This window comes from Leuresthes tenuis, unplaced genomic scaffold (genome assembly GCF_036924035.1).
Source record: "Leuresthes tenuis unplaced genomic scaffold, fLeuTen1.0.hap1 SCAF_21, whole genome shotgun sequence".
Lineage (NCBI taxonomy): Eukaryota > Metazoa > Chordata > Actinopteri > Atheriniformes > Atherinopsidae > Leuresthes > Leuresthes tenuis.
The window spans coordinates 16,517,626-16,537,424 of record NW_027325375.1 but is presented as its reverse complement, the minus strand read 5'-3'; the positions used below and the strand labels follow the sequence as shown (position 1 = coordinate 16,537,424).

Sequence of the window (19,799 nt, the reverse complement as noted above, 5' to 3'; positions counted from 1 at the left end):
TGACCAAAATCAATTTCAAGGCCTTGTGTGCGATGAATCTTTTGGTTGTTGCGGAGAATTGGTTGTATTAGTAGTTATCACTGGGAAAGCTATATTTATTGCCCCCCCCCCCCAAAAAAAGAGGAATATGATAACAGGTGCAAGTGCTTGAATGTCGGTTTGACACACGCACACGTGTATAATTACAACAAACAGTTTGAAAGTAGTGTTTGTTTTACAGATCACCAAGAAGCTGGCTGGCGCTATTGGGGACAGTGCTGCATGGATGACAAACATCGGCAACGAGTTTGGCCAGGTTCTGAACTCTGTTCTGACAACGGGTGAAGGTGCAGGGTTGGAAGAGTTGTGCCATGGCATCGTCACTCGATACAAGAATACGGGCCAAGTAGAACCTGAGGTCATCTATGTTGACCAGGACTGCTGCAGCCAGTCAGGTGGGTAAAAATGATAAAATTCTTTATCAAATATACGTTTGAAAAACTGTGTGCCACACACACACACACACACACACTGTTACCACTCCACTTGTGGGAGGAGGGGTACTGGCAATTGGGCAGCGGCTGACTTTGTTTTTCACAGGTGTGTCTTCAGTGGTCAAACTCTTCCACCCATGGAGGTCTGCAGTGCGCTTGGACAGCTTCCATTTCATGCGACGTTTTAACTGCGGCGTTAAGTTTACATTAAGTGTCTGTCTGTCTGTTCGCAGATGATTGCTCATCTGTTACTGTGTGATTATTGTTACAATGTTAATAAAGTTTGATCATTTTACTTGAACCAAGAACAGCCTTCACATTTTTATTTAATTTCCATTTGCAAAACAGGACGACAGTGAGTGTGAGTGACATCCATTTAATGCAATTGTCAAAAGTGAAGCCAGAATTACTTGGAGAATTATTTTACATTTATTAATAAAACCCAACACTCTTTGTCTCAACCAAAGATTTTTTAAAAATACTTTCTTTGCTCAATTTGGAATTTGTTTCATTCACTTGTGTTGCACAAATAGTGATACAGATAGATAGCTAGTGTTGGCCCGATTTTTTCATTGGAAGCCCAAGAACAAGCTGGAGAAATCGTTTATTAAAAAAGTATTTATCAGTGGTCACATAGTAAAGTATATTGCAGCGCTGGTCTCGAAGTGACAGAGCTCCCGCAGGAAATCCGTCAGGCCGAGCCCCGTTATCCGGAAACATGTCATATTTATATTCAGCTTTATCTCACAGAAGTTGTTTTCACACTTGTCAGAGTATAATTGGCCAGTTTTTAGTGGCATGATCAGGCCAGCTGCTGTCCTTGTTGTGTTCTTTGGATGTGAAAAACAATGTGTGTGTGTGTGTGTGAGTGCTGTTTTAGGCGTGGATCTAATGTACCAGACCTATCTACTCTACTAGAGATGTTTTGTCTGACCCAGTTGTTTATGTCATTCTAAAGTCTTGGACCCTTTTAAGGTCATCGATTGTGCAGTATGAGCAGAGTGGAAAAGTACCAGCTAGGAACATTTAGGAAAATACAGAATATGAATTTATAATGTCTAAGATCAAAGCCAATTATAACACTAGTCTCTCAAATAATTGAGTGTACCAAAAAAAGAGGGGAAAAATGATGGGAGACTTATTTACATTTACAGTTATACACATTTTGTGTGCTGCCCCCTACAGTAGGCTTTAGTAACGTCCAAAGCACTGTGGTATGTTGGGGTGTTGCCACAATACAGGTTCGAATCCCACAAGAAACATGAAAATTAAACAGATGATAAACCTTGCAATAAGTGCAGAGGTGTGTGTAAACAATGTTGAGAAGATAAGAGAATAGAGAAAAGTGGATATAGTGACCCTATAATCAAAATCAATGCCCCGTGTGAGGGTTGAACTCACGACCTTCAGATTATGAGACTGACGCGCTGCCTACTGCGCCAACGAGGCCTGAAAAGCTTAAAAATACATGTATTCTGAGCCTAGACTCACTTTCCCACACTGATTCATTAGTCCTGCAGACTTTGCTAAAAGTAGTCCTTCAAATGACCTGTTGTTTAGACTAAAGGTTAAACACTCAACTCACAAGTTTCTTCATCTGGCTTTTCTTCTCATTTTGAAAGTTTATGGAAAGTTGCAAAAGAGGTAGTTTCACGTTGGATAAACTTGACTGACTTGCCCCATGTCAGTCTATGTCAAGAGAAGGAGAGTCTGCAAAGGTGCTTTTGTCACACTGCGTATTCTATTATGACAGTAACGGCAAAACCCAAGGAAAAGTTGTCTGACTTGACAAGTTTCAGCGGATAATAAGGAGAGCAGAAACTGAAAGACGACAAAGATCTGATTGCAACGCTTTTCTTAAAGAGAGATGGCGTGAATCCCCATTGATTGTGTTCGACACCAGATTACAAGGTTCTTCTACGAGAATATCTTTTTGAATCTCCATAACTTGTATTTGACACCTTCCACACTTAGGCGTGATTGAGCTTCCAAGTTGATTTTCTGCATCCACAACAGAAATCAACCGGAGCCACTTGTGCGCACCAACTTTCAAGCTGTGACTGAGGTGAGGTGCGATAGACACCACATCAAAACATCTACCCCGTGTGAGGGTCGAGCTCACGACCTTGAAATTATGCCACTGACACGCTGCCAACTGCACATCAGTCAGATCGCAATGCTTTTCTTAAAGAGAGATGGTTTGAATCCACATAAATTGTGTTTGACACAAGGTTGAAAGGCTTTTCTGAGGGAGTGATGTTTTTCTAATCCCAATAACTTGTATTTGACACCTTCCACAGTTGAGAGTCATTGAGCTTCAGAGTGGGCTTTCTGCAGCCACAACAGAGAGCAACCAGAGAAACATGTACCCACCAACTTTACAGCTGTAACTGAGGTGAAGTGCTATAGAGCCCCCATCAAAACATCTGCCCCGTGTGAGGGTCGAACTCACGACCTTGGGATGATGCCACTGATACGCTGCCTACTGCACATCAGTCAGGTTAAAACACTTTTCTAAAAGAGAGATGGTTCGAATCCCCAAAATGTGTGTTTGACACCAGATTGCAAGGTCGAACTCACGACCTTGAAATTATGCCTACTGCACATCAGTTAGATTGAATCCCCATAACTTGTGTTTGACACCAGATTGGAAGGCTTTTTTAAGAGAGTGATGTTTCACATCCCCTTTACTTTTATTTGACAGCTTCCACAGTTTGGAGTGATAGACCTTCCGAATGGGCTTTCTGCAGCCACCACAGAGACAAATTTTGGCTGTACATTGACTGTAAATAAGTGAGACTGCAAGGCTTTTCTTCAAGAGAGATGGTTTGAATCCCCATAACTTGAGTTTGAGATTGGAAGGTTTTTCTAAGAGAGTGATGTTTTGAATCCCCATAACTTGTATTTGACACCTTCCACAGATTGTAGTGATTGAGCTTCCAAGTTGACGTTCTGTAGATACAACAGAAAGCAATCAGAGCCACTTGTGCCCACCAACTTTCCAGCTGTAAGTGAGGGGAAGCGCTTTGGACACCACATCAAAACATCTGCCCCGTGTGAGGTTCGAGCTCACAACCTGACATGCTGCTTACTGCACATCAGTCAGTCTGCAGCGCTTTTCCAATAAAGAGATTGTTCGAATCTCCATAAATGATGTTAGACAGTAAGTTGCAAGATTTTTCTGAAGGAGAGATGGTTCGAATCCCCATAACTTGTGTTTGACACCTTCCACACTCTGGAGTGATTGACCTTCCCAGTGGGCTTTCTGCAGCTAACACAGAGAGCAACCGGAGGCACTTGTGGCCAGCAACTTTCCAGCTGTAACTGAGGGTAAGCGCTATTGACCCTTTAATCAAAATCAATGCCCCGTGTGAGGGTTGAACTCACGACCTTCAGATTATGAGACTGACGCGCTGCCTACTGCGCCAACGAGGCCTGAAAAGCTTAAAAATACATGTATTCTGAGCCTAGACTCACTTTCCCACACTGATTCATTAGTCCTGCAGACTTTGCTAAAAGTAGTCCTTCAAATGACCTGTTGTTTAGACTAAAGGTTAAACACTCAACTCACAAGTTTCTTCATCTGGCTTTTCTTCTCATTTTGAAAGTTTATGGAAAGTTGCAAAAGAGGTAGTTTCACGTTGGATAAACTTGACTGACTTGCCCCATGTCAGTCTATGTCAAGAGAAGGAGAGTCTGGAAAGGTGCTTTTGTCACACTGCGTATTCTATTATGACAGTAACGGCAAAACCCAAGGAAAAGTTGTCTGACTTGACAAGTTTCAGCGGATAATAAGGAGAGCAGAAACTGAAAGACGACAAAGATCTGATTGCAACGCTTTTCTTAAAGAGAGATGGCGTGAATCCCCATTGATTGTGTTTGACACCAGATTACAAGGTTCTTCTACGAGAATATCTTTTTGAATCTCCATAACTTGTATTTGACACCTTCCACACTTAGGCGTGATTGAGCTTCCAAGTTGATTTTCTGCATCCACAACAGAAATCAACCGGAGCCACTTGTGCCCACCAACTTTCAAGCTGTGACTGAGGTGAGGTGCGATAGACACCACATCAAAACATCTACCCCGTGTGAGGGTCGAGCTCACGACCTTGAAATTATGCCACTGACACGCTGCCAACTGCACATCAGTCAGATTGCAATGCTTTTCTTAAAGAGAGATGGTTTGAATCCACATAAATTGTGTTTGACACAAGGTTGAAAGGCTTTTCTGAGGGAGTGATGTTTTTCTAATCCCAATAACTTGTATTTGACACCTTCCACAGTTGAGAGTCATTGAGCTTCAGAGTGGGCTTTCTGCAGCCACAACAGAGAGCAACCAGAGAAACATGTACCCACCAACTTTACAGCTGTAACTGAGGTGAAGTGCTATAGAGCCCCCATCAAAACATCTGCCCCGTGTGAGGGTCGAACTCACGACCTTGGGATGATGCCACTGATACGCTGCCTACTGCACATCAGTCAGGTTAAAACACTTTTCTAAAAGAGAGATGGTTCGAATCCCCAAAATGTGTGTTTGACACCAGATTGCAAGGTCGAACTCACGACCTTGAAATTATGCCTACTGCACATCAGTTAGATTGAATCCCCATAACTTGTGTTTGACACCAGATTGGAAGGCTTTTTTAAGAGAGTGATGTTTCACATCCCCTTTACTTTTATTTGACAGCTTCCACAGTTTGGAGTGATAGACCTTCCGAATGGGCTTTCTGCAGCCACCACAGAGACAAATTTTGGCTGTACATTGACTGTAAATAAGTGAGACTGCAAGGCTTTTCTTCAAGAGAGATGGTTTGAATCCCCATAACTTGAGTTTGAGATTGGAAGGTTTTTCTAAGAGAGTGATGTTTTGAATCCCCATAACTTGTATTTGACACCTTCCACAGATTGTAGTGATTGAGCTTCCAAGTTGACGTTCTGTAGATACAACAGAAAGCAATCAGAGCCACTTGTGCCCACCAACTTTCCAGCTGTAAGTGAGGGGAAGCGCTTTGGACACCACATCAAAACATCTGCCCCGTGTGAGGTTCGAGCTCACAACCTGACATGCTGCTTACTGCACATCAGTCAGTCTGCAGCGCTTTTCCAATAAAGAGATTGTTCGAATCTCCATAAATGATGTTAGACAGTAAGTTGCAAGATTTTTCTGAAGGAGAGATGGTTCGAATCCCCATAACTTGTGTTTGACACCTTCCACACTCTGGAGTGATTGACCTTCCCAGTGGGCTTTCTGCAGCTAACACAGAGAGCAACCGGAGGCACTTGTGGCCAGCAACTTTCCAGCTGTAACTGAGGGTAAGCGCTATTGACCCTTTAATCAAAATCAATGCCCCGTGTGAGGGTTGAACTCACGACCTTCAGATTATGAGACTGACGCGCTGCCTACTGCGCCAACGAGGCCTGAAAAGCTTAAAAATACATGTATTCTGAGCCTAGACTCACTTTCCCACACTGATTCATTAGTCCTGCAGACTTTGCTAAAAGTAGTCCTTCAAATGACCTGTTGTTTAGACTAAAGGTTAAACACTCAACTCACAAGTTTCTTCATCTGGCTTTTCTTCTCATTTTGAAAGTTTATGGAAAGTTGCAAAAGAGGTAGTTTCACGTTGGATAAACTTGACTGACTTGCCCCATGTCAGTCTATGTCAAGAGAAGGAGAGTCTGGAAAGGTGCTTTTGTCACACTGCGTATTCTATTATGACAGTAACGGCAAAACCCAAGGAAAAGTTGTCTGACTTGACAAGTTTCAGCGGATAATAAGGAGAGCAGAAACTGAAAGACGACAAAGATCTGATTGCAACGCTTTTCTTAAAGAGAGATGGCGTGAATCCCCATTGATTGTGTTTGACACCAGATTACAAGGTTCTTCTACGAGAATATCTTTTTGAATCTCCATAACTTGTATTTGACACCTTCCACACTTAGGCGTGATTGAGCTTCCAAGTTGATTTTCTGCATCCACAACAGAAATCAACCGGAGCCACTTGTGCCCACCAACTTTCAAGCTGTGACTGAGGTGAGGTGCGATAGACACCACATCAAAACATCTACCCCGTGTGAGGGTCGAGCTCACGACCTTGAAATTATGCCACTGACACGCTGCCAACTGCACATCAGTCAGATTGCAATGCTTTTCTTAAAGAGAGATGGTTTGAATCCACATAAATTGTGTTTGACACAAGGTTGAAAGGCTTTTCTGAGGGAGTGATGTTTTTCGAATCCCAATAACTTGTATTTGACACCTTCCACAGTTGAGAGTCATTGAGCTTCAGAGTGGGCTTTCTGCAGCCACAACAGAGAGCAACCAGAGCAACTTGTACCCACCAACTTTACAGCTGTAACTGAGGTGAAGTGCTATAGAGCCCCCATCAAAACATCTGCCCCGTGTGAGGGTCGAACTCACGACCTTGGGATGATGCCACTGATACGCTGCCTACTGCACATCAGTCAGGTTAAAACACTTTTCTAAAAGAGAGATGGTTCGAATCCCCAAAATGTGTGTTTGACACCAGATTGCAAGGTCGAACTCACGACCTTGAGATTATGCCTACTGCACATCAGTTAGATTGAATCCCCATAACTTGTGTTTGACACCAGATTGGAAGGCTTTTTTAAGAGTGTGATGTTTCGCATCCCCTTTACTTTTATTTGACAGCTTCCACAGTTTGGAGTGATAGACCTTCCGAATGGGCTTTCTGCAGCCACCACAGAGACAAATTTTGGCTGTACATTGACTGTAAATAAGTGAGACTGCAAGGCTTTTCTTCAAGAGAGATGGTTTGAATCCCCATAACTTGAGTTTGAGATTGGAAGGTTTTTCTAAGAGAGTGATGTTTCGAATCCCCATAACTTGTATTTGACACCTTCCACAGATTGTAGTGATTGAGCTTCCAAGTTGACGTTCTGTAGATACAACAGAAAGCAATCAGAGCCACTTGTGCCCACCAACTTTCCAGTTGTAAGTGAGGGGAAGCGCTATGGACACCACATCAAAACATCTGCCCCGTGTGAGGTTCGAGCTCACAACCTGACATGCTGCTTACTGCACATCAGTCAGTCTGCAGCGCTTTTCCAATAAAGAGATTGTTCGAATCTCCATAAATGATGTTAGACAGTAAGTTGCAAGATTTTTCTGAAGGAGAGATGGTTCGAATCCCCATAACTTGTGTTTGACACCTCACACTCTGGAGTGATTGACCTTCCCAGTGGGCTTTCTGCAGCTAACACAGAGAGCAACCGGAGGCACTTGTGGCCAGCAACTTTCCAGCTGTAACTGAGGGTAAGCGCTATTGACCCTATAATCAAAATCAATGCCCCGTGTGAGGGTTGAACTCACGACCTTCAGATTATGAGACTGACGCGCTGCCTACTGCGCCAACGAGGCCTGAAAAGCTTAAAAATACATGTATTGTGAGCCTAGACTCACTTTCCCACACTGATTCATTAGTCCTGCAGACTTTGCTAAAAGTAGTCCTTCAAATGACCTGTTGTTTAGACTAAAGGTTAAACACTCAACTCACAAGTTTCTTCATCTGGCTTTTCTTCTCATTTTGAAAGTTTATGGAAAGTTGCAAAAGAGGTAGTTTCACGTTGGATAAACTTGACTGACTTGCCCCATGTCAGTCTATGTCAAGAGAAGGAGAGTCTGGAAAGGTGCTTTTGTCACACTGCGTATTCTATTATGACAGTAACGGCAAAACCCAAGGAAAAGTTGTCTGACTTGACAAGTTTCAGCGGATAATAAGGAGAGCAGAAACTGAAAGACGACAAAGATCTGATTGCAACGCTTTTCTTAAAGAGAGATGGCGAGAATCCCCATTGATTGTGTTCGACACCAGATTACAAGGTTCTTCTACGAGAATATCTTTTTGAATCTCCATAACTTGTATTTGACACCTTCCACACTTAGGCGTGATTGAGCTTCCAAGTTGATTTTCTGCATCCACAACAGAAATCAACCGGAGCCACTTGTGCCCACCAACTTTACAGCTGTAACTGAGGTGAAGTGCTATAGAGCCCCCATCAAAACATCTGCCCCGTGTGAGGGTCGAACTCACGACCTTGGGATGATGCCACTGATACGCTGCCTACTGTACATCAGTCAGGTTAAAACACTTTTCTAAAAGAGAGATGGTTCGAATCCCCAAAATGTGTGTTTGACACCAGATTGCAAGGTCGAACTCACGACCTTGAAATTATGCCTACTGCACATCAGTTAGATTGAATCCCCATAACTTGTGTTTGACACCAGATTGGAAGGCTTTTTTAAGAGAGTGATGTTTCGCATCCCCTTTACTTTTATTTGACAGCTTCCACAGTTTGGAGTGATAGACCTTCCGAATGGGCTTTCTGCAGCCACCACAGAGACAAATTTTGGCTGTACATTGACTGTAAATAAGTGAGACTGCAAGGCTTTTCTTCAAGAGAGATGGTTTGAATCCCCATAACTTGAGTTTGAGATTGGAAGGTTTTTCTAAGAGAGTGATGTTTCGAATCCCCATAACTTGTATTTGACACCTTCCACAGATTGTAGTGATTGAGCTTCCAAGTTGACGTTCTGTAGATACAACAGAAAGCAATCAGAGCCACTTGTGCCCACCAACTTTCCAGCTGTAAGTGAGGGGAAGCGCTTTGGACACCACATCAAAACATCTGCCCCGTGTGAGGTTCGAGCTCACAACCTGACATGCTGCTTACTGCACATCAGTCAGTCTGCAGCGCTTTTCCAATAAAGAGATTGTTCGAATCTCCATAAATGATGTTAGACAGTAAGTTGCAAGATTTTTCTGAAGGAGAGATGGTTCGAATCCCCATAACTTGTGTTTGACACCTTCCACACTCTGGAGTGATTGACCTTCCCAGTGGGCTTTCTGCAGCTAACACAGAGAGCAACCGGAGGCACTTGTGGCCAGCAACTTTCCAGCTGTAACTGAGGGTAAGCGCTATTGACCCTATAATCAAAATCAATGCCCCGTGTGAGGGTTGAACTCACGACCTTCAGATTATGAGACTGACGCGCTGCCTACTGCGCCAACGAGGCCTGAAAAGCTTGGAAATACATGTATTGTGAGCCTAGACTCACTTTCCCACACTGATTCATTAGTCCTGCAGACTTTGCTAAAAGTAGTCCTTCAAATGACCTGTTGTTTAGACTAAAGGTTATTTGATATAATATATAATTTTAAGGCTTTCCCCGAGGAATCGGCAGAGTTTATAAGGCAAATAAACAAAAAAATCAGTTACTATTTGTCTTCTGATTCTGTCATATCACTAACATCCCCACCGTCGCCACACAATGCTGGTATGAACAGCGACGCTATTACAGGCAGAACTTCCATTGGCAAAATGGCTACGTTACAAGGAAGTTGAAATACAACTTGGATAAAGTGCCGAGAGGACGGAAGATTAAATTGCATATTGTTTGTCCCACGGTTTAACATTCGGCTTATACATGGCGTTACTTTTATGAGTATTAATCAAGTTTACAAACCTTGTTCCCGTGCTTGTCACAAGTGTATGCGAAGAAAAATATGGCCGACACTCAAAAGCGTTAACCGCGCCCCCTCCGACGTCACGTCACGTGTCCCTTTTGCCCCATTTTTGGCTGTGTTCGGACCTGTGTTCGGACCTTGTTCGGACCTTGTTCGGACCTCGTTAGGAACTCTTTGATGTCGTTAGGAAAGTGTTCGGACCTTGTTCGGACCTGACAGAATGTGTTCGGAAGTGTTAGGACCTCTGAGGCAGTCCAAAAACCGGCGGGTACGGCCAACGAGGCCTGAAAAGCTTAAAAATACATGTATTGTGAGCCTAGACTCACTTTCCCACACTGATTCATTAGTCCTGCAGACTTTGCTAAAAGTAGTCCTTCAAATGACCCGTTGTTTAGACTAAAGGTTAAACACTCAACTCACAAGTTTCTTCATCTGGCTTTTCTTCTCATTTTGAAAGTTTATGGAAAGTTGCAAAAGAGGTAGTTTCACGTTGGATAAAGTTGACTGACTTGCCCCATGTCAGTCTATGTCAAGAGAAGGAGAGTCTGCAAAGGTGCTTTTGTCACACTGCGTATTCTATTATGACAGTAACGGAAAAACCCAAGGAAAAGTTGTGTGACTTGACAAGTTTCAGCGGATAATAAGGAGAGCAGAAACTGAAAGACGACAAAGATCTGATTGCAACGCTTTTCTTAAAGAGAGATGGCGTGAATCCCCATTGATTGTGTTTGACACCAGATTACAAGGTTCTTCTACGAGAATATCTTTTTGAATCTCCATAACTTGTATTTGACACCTTCCACACTTAGGCGTGATTGAGCTTCCAAGTTGATTTTCTGCATCCACAACAGAAATCAACCGGAGCCACTTGTGCCCACAGACTTTCAAGCTGTGACTGAGGTGAGGTGCGATAGACACCACATCAAAACATCTACCCCGTGTGAGGGTCGAGCTCACGACCTTGAAATTATGCCACTGACACGCTGCCAACTGCACATCAGTCAGATTGCAATGCTTTTCTTAAAGAGAGATGGTTTGAATCCACATAAATTGTGTTTGACACAAGGTTGAAAGGCTTTTCTGAGGGAGTGATGTTTTTCGAATCCCAATAACTTGTATTTGACACCTTCCACAGTTGAGAGTCATTGAGCTTCAGAGTGGGCTTTCTGCAGCCACAACAGAGAGCAACCAGAGCAACTTGTACCCACCAACTTTACAGCTGTAACTGAGGTGAAGTGCTATAGAGCCCCCATCAAAACATCTGCCCCGTGTGAGGGTCGAACTCACGACCTTGGGATGATGCCACTGATACGCTGCCTACTGCACATCAGTCAGGTTAAAACACTTTTCTAAAAGAGAGATGGTTCGAATCCCCAAAATGTGTGTTTGACACCAGATTGCAAGGTCGAACTCACGACCTTGAAATTATGCCTACTGCACATCAGTTAGATTGAATCCCCATAACTTGTGTTTGACACCAGATTGGAAGGCTTTTTTAAGAGAGTGATGTTTCGCATCCCCTTTAATTTTATTTGACAGCTTCCACAGTTTGGAGTGATAGACCTTCCGAATGGGCTTTCTGCAGCCACCACAGAGACAAATTTTGGCTGTACATTGACTGTAAATAAGTGAGATTGCAAGGCTTTTCTTCAAGAGAGATGGTTTGAATCCCCATAACTTGTGTTTGAGATTGGAAGGTTTTTCTAAGAGAGTGATGTTTCGAATCCCCATAACTTGTATTTGACACCTTCCACAGATTGGAGTGATTGAGCTTCCAAGTTGACGTTCTGTAGATACAACAGAAAGCAATCAGAGCCACTTGTGCCCACCAACTTTCCAGCTGTAAGTGAGGGGAAGCGCTATGGACACCACATCAAAACATCTGTCCCGTGTGAGGTTCGAGCTCACAACCTGACATGCTGCTTACTGCACATCAGTCAGTCTGCAGCGCTTTTCCAATAAAGAGATTGTTCGAATCTCCATAAATGATGTTAGACAGTAAGTTGCAAGATTTATCTGAGGAGAGATGGTTTGAATCCCCATAACTTGTGTTTGACACCTTCCACACTCTGGAGTGATTGACCTTCCCAGTGGGCTTTCTGCAGCTAACACAGAGAGCAACCGGAGGCACTTGTGGCCAGCAACTTTCCAGCTGTAACTGAGGGTAAGCGCTATTGACCCTATAATCAAAATCAATGCCCCGTGTGAGGGTTGAACTCACGACCTTCAGATTATGAGACTGACGCGCTGCCTACTGCGCCAACGAGGCCTGAAAAGCTTAAAAATACATGTATTCTGAGCCTAGACTCACTTTCCCACACTGATTCATTAGTCCTGCAGACTTTGCTAAAAGTAGTCCTTCAAATGACCTGTTGTTTAGACTAAAGGTTAAACACTCAACTCACAAGTTTCTTCATCTGGCTTTTCTTCTCATTTTGAAAGTTTATGGAAAGTTGCAAAAGAGGTAGTTTCACGTTGGATAAACTTGACTGACTTGCCCCATGTCAGTCTATGTCAAGAGAAGGAGAGTCTGCAAAGGTGCTTTTGTCACACTGCGTATTCTATTATGACAGTAACGGCAAAACCCAAGGAAAAGTTGTGTGACTTGACAAGTTTCAGCGGATAATAAGGAGAGCAGAAACTGAAAGACGACAAAGATCTGATTGCAACGCTTTTCTTAAAGAGAGATGGCGTGAATCCCCATTGATTGTGTTTGACACCAGATTACAAGGTTCTTCTACGAGAATATCTTTTTGAATCTCCATAACTTGTATTTGACACCTTCCACACTTAGGCGTGATTGAGCTTCCAAGTTGATTTTCTGTATCCACAACAGAAATCAACCGGAGCCACTTGTGCCCACCAACTTTCAAGCTGTGACTGAGGTGAGGTGCGAAAGACACCACATCAAAACAACTACCCCGTGTGAGGGTCGAGCTCACGACCTTGAAATTATGCCACTGACACGCTGCCAACTGCGCATCAGTCAGATTGATATGCTTTTCTTAAAGAGAGATGGTCTGAATCCACATAAATTGTTTTTGACACCAGGTTGAAAGACTTTTCTGAGGGAGTGATGTTTTTCGAATCCCAATAACTTGTATTTGACACCTTCCACAGTTGAGAGTCATTGAGCTTCAGAGTGGGCTTTCTGCAGCCACAACAGAGAGCAACCAGAGCAACTTGTACCCACCAACTTTACAGCTGTAACTGAGGTGAAGTGCTATAGAGCCCCCATCAAAACATCTGCCCCGTGTGAGGGTCGAACTCCCGACCTTGGGATGATGCCACTGATACGCTGCCTACTCCACATCAGTCAGGTTAAAACACTTTTCTAAAAGAGAGATGGTTCGAATCCCCAAAATGTGTGTTTGACACCAGATTGCAAGGTCGAACTCACGACCTTGAAATTATGCCTACTGCACATCAGTTAGATTGAATCCCCATAACTTGTGTTTGACACCAGATTGGAAGGCTTTTTTAAGAGAGTGATGTTTCGCATCCCCTTTACTTTTATTTGACAGCTTCCACAGTTTGGAGTGATAGACCTTCCGAATGGGCTTTCTGCAGCCACCACAGAGACAAATTTTGGCTGTACATTGACTGTAAATAAGTGAGATTGCAAGGCTTTTCTTCAAGAGAGATGGTTTGAATCCCCATAACTTGTGTTTGAGATTGGAAGGTTTTTCTAAGAGAGTGATGTTTCGAATCCCCATAACTTGTATTTGACACCTTCCACAGATTGGAGTGATTGAGCTTCCAAGTTGACGTTCTGTAGATACAACAGAAAGCAATCAGAGCCACTTGTGCCCACCAACTTTCCAGCTGTAAGTGAGGGGAAGCGCTATGGACACCACATCAAAACATCTGCCCCGTGTGAGGTTCGAGCTCACAACCTGACATGCTGCTTACTGCACATCAGTCAGTCTGCAGCGCTTTTCCAATAAAGAGATTGTTCGAATCTCCATAAATGATGTTAGACAGTAAGTTGCAAGATTTTTCTGAAGGAGAGATGGTTCGAATCCCCATAACTTGTGTTTAACACCTTCCACACTCTGGAGTGATTGACCTTCCCAGTGGGCTTTCTGCAGCTAACACAGAGAGCAACCGGAGGCACTTGTGGCCAGCAACTTTCCAGCTGTAACTGAGGGTAAGCGGTATTGACCCTTTAATCAAAATCAATGCCCCGTGTGAGGGTTGAACTCACGACCTTCAGATTATGAGACTGACGTGCTGCCTACTGCGCCAACGAGGCCTGAAAAGCTTTAAAATACATGTATTGTGAGGATAGACTCACTTTCCCACACTGATTCATTAGTCCTGCAGACTTTGCTAAAAGTAGTCCTTCAAATGACCTCTTGTTTAGACTAAAGGTTAAACACTCAACTCACAACTTTCTTCATCTGGCTTTTCTTCTCATTTTGAAAGTTTATGGAAAGTTGCAAAAGTGGTAGTTTCACGTTGGATAAACTAGATTGACTTGCCCCATGTCAGTCTATATCAAGAGAAGGAGAGTCTGCAAAGGTGCTTTTGTCACACTGCGTATTCTATTATGACAGTAACGGCAAAACCCAAGGAAAATTTGTCTGACTTGACAAGTTTCAGCGGATAATAAGGAGAGCAGAAACTGAAAGACGACAAAGATCTGATTGCAACGCTTTTCTTAAAGAGAGATGGCGTGAATCCCCATTGATTGTGTTTGACACCAGATTACAAGGTTCTTCTACGAGAATATCTTTTTGAATCTCCATAACTTGTATTTGACACCTTCCACACTTAGGCGTGATTGAGCTTCCAAGTTGATTTTCTGCATCCACAACAGAAATCAACCGGAGCCACTTGTGCCCACCAACTTTCAAGCTGTGACTGAGGTGAGGTGCGATAGACACCACATCAAAACAACTACCCCGTGTGAGGGTCGAGCTCACGACCTTGAAATTATGCCACTGACACGCTGCCAACTGCGCATCAGTCAGATTGCAATGCTATTCTTAAAGAGAGATGGTTTGAATCCACATAAATTGTGTTTGACACCAGGTTGAAAGGCTTTTCTGAGGGAGTGATGTTTTTCGAATCCCAATAACTTGTATTTGACACCTTCTACAGTTGAGAGTCATTGAGCTTCAGAGTGGGCTTTCTGCAGCCACAACAGAGAGACTGACGCGCTGCCTACTGCGCCAACGAGGCCTGAAAAGCTTTAAAATACATGTATTGTGAGGATAGACTCACTTTCCCACACTGATTCATTAGTCCTGCAGACTTTGCTAAAAGTAGTCCTTCAAATGACCTCTTGTTTAGACTAAAGGTTAAACACTCAACTCACAAGTTTCTTCATCTGGCTTTTCTTCTCATTTTGAAAGTTTATGGAAAGTTGCAAAAGTGGTAGTTTCACGTTGGATAAACTAGATTGACTTGCCCCATGTCAGTCTATATCAAGAGAAGGAGAGTCTGCAAAGGTGCTTTTGTCACACTGCATATTCTATTATGACAGTAACGGCAAAACCCAAGGAAAATTTGTCTGACTTGACAAGTTTCAGCGGATAATAAGGAGAGCAGAAACTGAAAGACGACAAAGATCTGATTGCAACGCTTTTCTTAAAGAGAGATGGCGTGAATCCCCATTGATTGTGTTTGACACCAGATTACAAGGTTCTTCTACGAGAATATCTTTTTGAATCTCCATAACTTGTATTTGACACCTTCCACACTTAGGCGTGATTGAGCTTCCAAGTTGATTTTCTGCATCCACAACAGAAATCAACCGGAGCCACTTGTGCCCACCAACTTTCAAGCTGTGACTGAGGTGAGGTGCGATAGACACCACATCAAAACAACTACCCCGTGTGAGGGTCGAGCTCACGACCTTGAAATTATGCCACTGACACGCTGCCAACTGTGCATCAGTCAGATTGCAATGCTATTCTTAAAGAGAGATGGTTTGAATCCACATAAATTGTGTTTGACACCAGGTTGAAAGGCTTTTCTGAGGGAGTGATGTTTTTCGAATCCCAATAACTTGTATTTGACACCTTCCACAGTTGAGAGTCATTGAGCTTCAGAGTGGGCTTTCTGCAGCCACAACAGAGAGCAACCAGAGCAACTTGTACCCACCAACTTTACAGCTGTAACTGAGGTGAAGTGCTATAGAGCCCCCATCAAAACATCTGCCCCGTGTGAGGGTCGAACTCTCAACCTTGGGATGATGCCACTGATACGCTGCCTACTGCACATCAGTCAGGTTAAAACACTTTTCTAAAAGAGAGATGGTTCGAATCCCCAAAATGTGTGTTTGACACCAGATTGCAAGGTCGAACTCACGACCTTGAAATTATGCCTACTGCACATCAGTTAGATTGAATCCCCATAACTTGTGTTTGACACCAGATTGGAAGGCTTTTTTAAGAGAGTGATGTTTCACATCCCCTTTACTTTTATTTGACAGCTTCCACAGTTTGGAGTGATAGACCTTCCGAATGGGCTTTCTGTAGCCACCACAGAGACAAATTTTGGCTGTACATTGACTGTAAATAAGTGAGATTGCAAGGCTTTTCTTCAAGAGAGATGGTTTGAATCCCCATAACTTGTGTTTGAGATTGGAAGGTTTTTCTAAGAGAGTGATGTTTCGAATCCCCATAACTTGTATTTGACACCTTCCACAGATTGTAGTGATTGAGCTTCCAAGTTGACGTTCTGTAGATACAACAGAAAGCAATCAGAGCCACTTGTGCCCACCAACTTTCCAGCTGTAAGTGAGGGGAAGCGCTATGGACACCACATCAAAACATCTGCCCCGTGTGAGGTTCGAGCTCACAACCTGACATGCTGCTTACTGCACATCAGTCAGTCTGCAGCGCTTTTCCAATAAAGAGATTGTTCGAATCTCCATAAATGATGTTAGACAGTAAGTTGCAAGATTTTTCTGAAGGAGAGATGGTTCGAATCCCCATAACTTGTGTTTTACACCTTCCACACTCTGGAATGATTGACCTTCCCAGTGGGCTTTCTGCAGCTAACACAGAGAGCAACCGGAGGCACTTGTGGCCAGCAACTTTCCAGCTGTAACTGAGGGTAAGCGCTATTGACCCTTTAATCAAAATCAATGCCCCGTGTGAGGGTTGAACTCACGACCTTCAGATTATGAGACTGACGCGCTGCCTACTGCGCCAACGAGGCCTGAGAATCTTGAAAATACATGTATTGTGAGCGTAGACTCACTTTCCCACACTGATTCATTAGTCCTGCAGACTTTGCTAAAAGTAGTCCTTCAAATGACCTGTTGTTTAGACTAAAGGTTAAACACTCAACTCACAAGTTTCTTCATCTGGCTTTTCTTCTCATTTTGAAAGTTTATGGAAAGTTGCAAAAGTGGTAGTTTCACGTTGGATAAACTAGATTGACTTGCCCCATGTCAGTCTATATCAAGAGAAGGAGAGTCTGCAAAGGTGCTTTTGTCACACTGCATATTCTATTATGACAGTAACGGCAAAACCCAAGGAAAATTTGTCTGACTTGACAAGTTTCAGCGGATAATAAGGAGAGCAGAAACTGAAAGACGACAAAGATCTGATTGCAACGCTTTTCTTAAAGAGAGATGGCGTGAATCCCCATTGATTGTGTTTGACACCAGATTACAAGGTTCTTCTACGAGAATATCTTTTTGAATCTCCATAACTTGTTTTTGACACCTTCCACACTTAGGCGTGATTGAGCTTCCAAGTTGATTTTCTGCATCCACAACAGAAATCAACCGGAGCCACTTGTGCCCACCAACTTTCAAGCTGTGACTGAGGTGAGGTGCGATAGACACCACATCAAAACATCTACCCCGTGTGAGGGTCGAGCTCACGACCTTGAAATTATGCCACTGAAACGCTGCCAACTGCACATCAGTCAGATTGCAATGCTTTTCTTAAAGAGAGGTGGTTTGAATCCACATAAACTGTGTTTGACACCAGGTTGAAAGGCTTTTCTGAGGGAGTGATGTTTTTCGAATCCCAATAACTTGTATTTGACACCTTCCACAGTTGAGAGTCATTGAGCTTCAGAGTGGGCTTTCTGCAGCCACAACAGAGAGCAACCAGAGCAACTTGTACCCACCAACTTTACAGCTGTAACTGAGGTGAAGTGCTATAGAGTCCCCATCAAAACATCTGCCCCGTGTGAGGGTCGAACTCCCGACCTTGGGATGATGCCACTGATACGCTGCCTACTCCACATCAGTCAGGTTAAAACCCTTTTCTAAAAGAGAGATGGTTCGAATCCCCAAAATGTGTGTTTGACACCAGATTGCAAGGTCGAACTCACGACCTTGAAATTATGCCTACTGCACATCAGTTAGATTGAATCCCCATAACTTGTGTTTGACACCAGATTGGAAGGCTTTTTTAAGAGAGTGATGTTTCGCATCCCCTTTACTTTTATTTCACAGCTTCCACAGTTAGGAGTGATAGACCTTCTGAATGGGCTTTCTGCAGCCACCACAGAGACAAATTTTGGCTGTACATTGACTGTAAATAAGTGAGATTGCAAGGCTTTTCTTCAAGAGAGATGGTTTGAATCCCCATAACTTGTGTTTGAGATTGGAAGGTTTTTCTAAGAGAGTGATGTTTCGAATCCCCATAACTTGTATTTGACACCTTCCACAGATTGGAGTGATTGAGCTTCCAAGTTGACGTTCTGTAGATACAACAGAAAGCAATCAGAGCCACTTGTGCCCACCAACTTTCCAGCTGTAAGTGAGGGGAAGCGCTATGGACACCACATCAAAACATCTGCCCCGTGTGAGGTTCGAGCTCACAACCTGACATGCTGCTTACTGCACATCAGTCAGTCTGCAGCGCTTTTCCAATAAAGAGATTGTTCGAATCTCCATAAATGATGTTAGACAGTAAGTTGCAAGATTTTTCTGAAGGAGAGATGGTTCGAATCCCCATAACTTGTGTTTTACACCTTCCATACTCTGGAGTGATTGACCTTCCCAGTGGGCTTTCTGCAGCTAACACAGAGAGCAACCGGAGGCACTTGTGGCCAGCAACTTTCCAGCTGTAACTGAGGGTAAGCGCTATTGACCCTTTAATCAAAATCAATGCCCCGTGTGAGGGTTGAACTCACGACCTTCAGATTATGAGACTGACGCGCTGCCTACTGCGCCAACGAGGCCTGAAAAGCTTGAAAATACATGTATTGTGAGGCTAGACTCACTTTCCCACACTGATTCATTAGTCCTGCAGACTTTGCTAAAAGTAGTCCTTCAAATGACCTGTTGTTTAGACTAAAGGTTAAACACTCAACTCACAAGTTTCTTCATCTGGCTTTTCTTCTCATTTTGAAAGTTTATGGAAAGTTGCAAAAGTGGTAGTTTCACGTTGGATAAACTAGATTGACTTGCCCCATGTCAGTCTATATCAAGAGAAGGAGAGTCTGCAAAGGTGCTTTTGTCACACTGCATATTCTATTATGACAGTAACGGCAAAACCCAAGGAAAATTTGTCTGACTTGACAAGTTTCAGCGGATAATAAGGAGAGCAGAAACTGAAAGACGACAAAGATCTGATTGCAACGCTTTTCTTAAAGAGAGATGGCGTGAATCCCCATTGATTGTGTTTGACACCAGATTACAAGGTTCTTCTACGAGAATATCTTTTTGAATCTCCATAACTTGTATTTGACACCTTCCACACTTAGGCGTGATTGAGCTTCCAAGTTGATTTTCTGCATCCACAACAGAAATCAACCGGAGCCACTTGTGCCCACCAACTTTCAAGCTGTGACTGAGGTGAGGTGCGATAGACACCACATCAAAACATCTACCCCG

At 43.3% G+C, this 19,799-nt stretch overlaps 9 non-coding genes across 9 annotated transcripts; all 9 read right to left on the bottom strand.

The window, feature by feature from the left end:
- Nucleotides 1-1,849: 1,849 nt before the first annotated feature.
- On the bottom strand, nucleotides 1,850-1,922 carry trnam-cau (transfer RNA methionine (anticodon CAU)). The gene has a single exon. It is a non-coding gene; the product is annotated as a tRNA-Met (tRNA).
- Nucleotides 1,923-3,835: 1,913 nt separating this feature from the next.
- Nucleotides 3,836-3,908, bottom strand: trnam-cau (transfer RNA methionine (anticodon CAU)). Its single transcript has one exon. It is a non-coding gene; the product is annotated as a tRNA-Met (tRNA).
- A 1,913-nt stretch (nucleotides 3,909-5,821) lies between these two features.
- Nucleotides 5,822-5,894, bottom strand: trnam-cau (transfer RNA methionine (anticodon CAU)). The gene has a single exon. It is a non-coding gene; the product is annotated as a tRNA-Met (tRNA).
- Nucleotides 5,895-7,805: 1,911 nt separating this feature from the next.
- Nucleotides 7,806-7,878, bottom strand: trnam-cau (transfer RNA methionine (anticodon CAU)). The gene has a single exon. It is a non-coding gene; the product is annotated as a tRNA-Met (tRNA).
- Nucleotides 7,879-9,461: 1,583 nt separating this feature from the next.
- On the bottom strand, nucleotides 9,462-9,534 carry trnam-cau (transfer RNA methionine (anticodon CAU)). The gene has a single exon. It is a non-coding gene; the product is annotated as a tRNA-Met (tRNA).
- Nucleotides 9,535-12,181: 2,647 nt separating this feature from the next.
- trnam-cau (transfer RNA methionine (anticodon CAU)) lies at nucleotides 12,182-12,254 on the bottom strand. Its single transcript has one exon. It is a non-coding gene; the product is annotated as a tRNA-Met (tRNA).
- Nucleotides 12,255-14,167: 1,913 nt separating this feature from the next.
- trnam-cau (transfer RNA methionine (anticodon CAU)) lies at nucleotides 14,168-14,240 on the bottom strand. Its single transcript has one exon. It is a non-coding gene; the product is annotated as a tRNA-Met (tRNA).
- Nucleotides 14,241-17,085: 2,845 nt separating this feature from the next.
- On the bottom strand, nucleotides 17,086-17,158 carry trnam-cau (transfer RNA methionine (anticodon CAU)). Its single transcript has one exon. It is a non-coding gene; the product is annotated as a tRNA-Met (tRNA).
- A 1,913-nt stretch (nucleotides 17,159-19,071) lies between these two features.
- Nucleotides 19,072-19,144, bottom strand: trnam-cau (transfer RNA methionine (anticodon CAU)). Its single transcript has one exon. It is a non-coding gene; the product is annotated as a tRNA-Met (tRNA).
- Nucleotides 19,145-19,799: the final 655 nt, after the last annotated feature.